This window comes from Penaeus monodon, chromosome 20, assembly GCF_015228065.2.
Source record: "Penaeus monodon isolate SGIC_2016 chromosome 20, NSTDA_Pmon_1, whole genome shotgun sequence".
Taxonomy (NCBI): Eukaryota; Metazoa; Arthropoda; class Malacostraca; order Decapoda; family Penaeidae; genus Penaeus; species Penaeus monodon.
The window spans coordinates 43,003,322-43,003,947 of NC_051405.1; the positions used below are offsets into that span (position 1 = coordinate 43,003,322).

The following is a 626-nucleotide window of genomic DNA, read 5'->3' on the forward strand; positions in this document are numbered from 1 at the left end:
GAAAATATTGCTTCCTATGGCTCATATCATGAAACATTTCATATCACTTATTTTAATTACGTTGACTATCTTTTCATATTTCCTTTTCCTTAGAACTAGCAAACTTTTGACCTTCATTAGGTCCTCAAACCCGTGGTAGTGGTTTAATGGGGGTCCCTAAGAACTAAGATAAATGTCACGGGTTACTGATTACTATATAAAGTAAAATTCCAAAATTCAGCGGAAAAGGTACAGGTTAAGACTAAATGAAACAGAAAGCATGTTTGGTCCTTGAGAATTGGTAAAATATATAACAGTTCAAGGTCACGTGGGGTGGAGTCAGTGAACTCGACGAAAACTTAGCTCAGTTCAGAATCACATGTGAACTTTTTTATTATTTTTTATGGCGTATTGTAACTCTTTTTCTTGGCAAATACTTGTTTACTAACATTAATGAGCTGCCGTGAGGAGGAAAGGGGAAGGTACGTGGTAGGAGAAGGTAATTAAGGGGTCGATAACCACCTGTGTTAAGAGAAACAACGGTTTGAATAGTATATGAAACAACTGGAAATACAACTCCGTTAGTACTGATTGGCTGATGGTGATTTCAAAGGATATTCCCTTTATTTGATGCAAGGCTATCCTTT

General features: G+C 36.4%; 1 protein-coding gene across 1 annotated transcript in view; it reads left to right on the plus strand.

Moving 5' to 3' along the window:
* The window catches only part of LOC119585846, a gene marked incomplete at its 3' end in the record, with an annotated part of 11,079 nt that overhangs the window by 1,795 nt on the left and 8,658 nt on the right, over nt 1-626 (plus strand).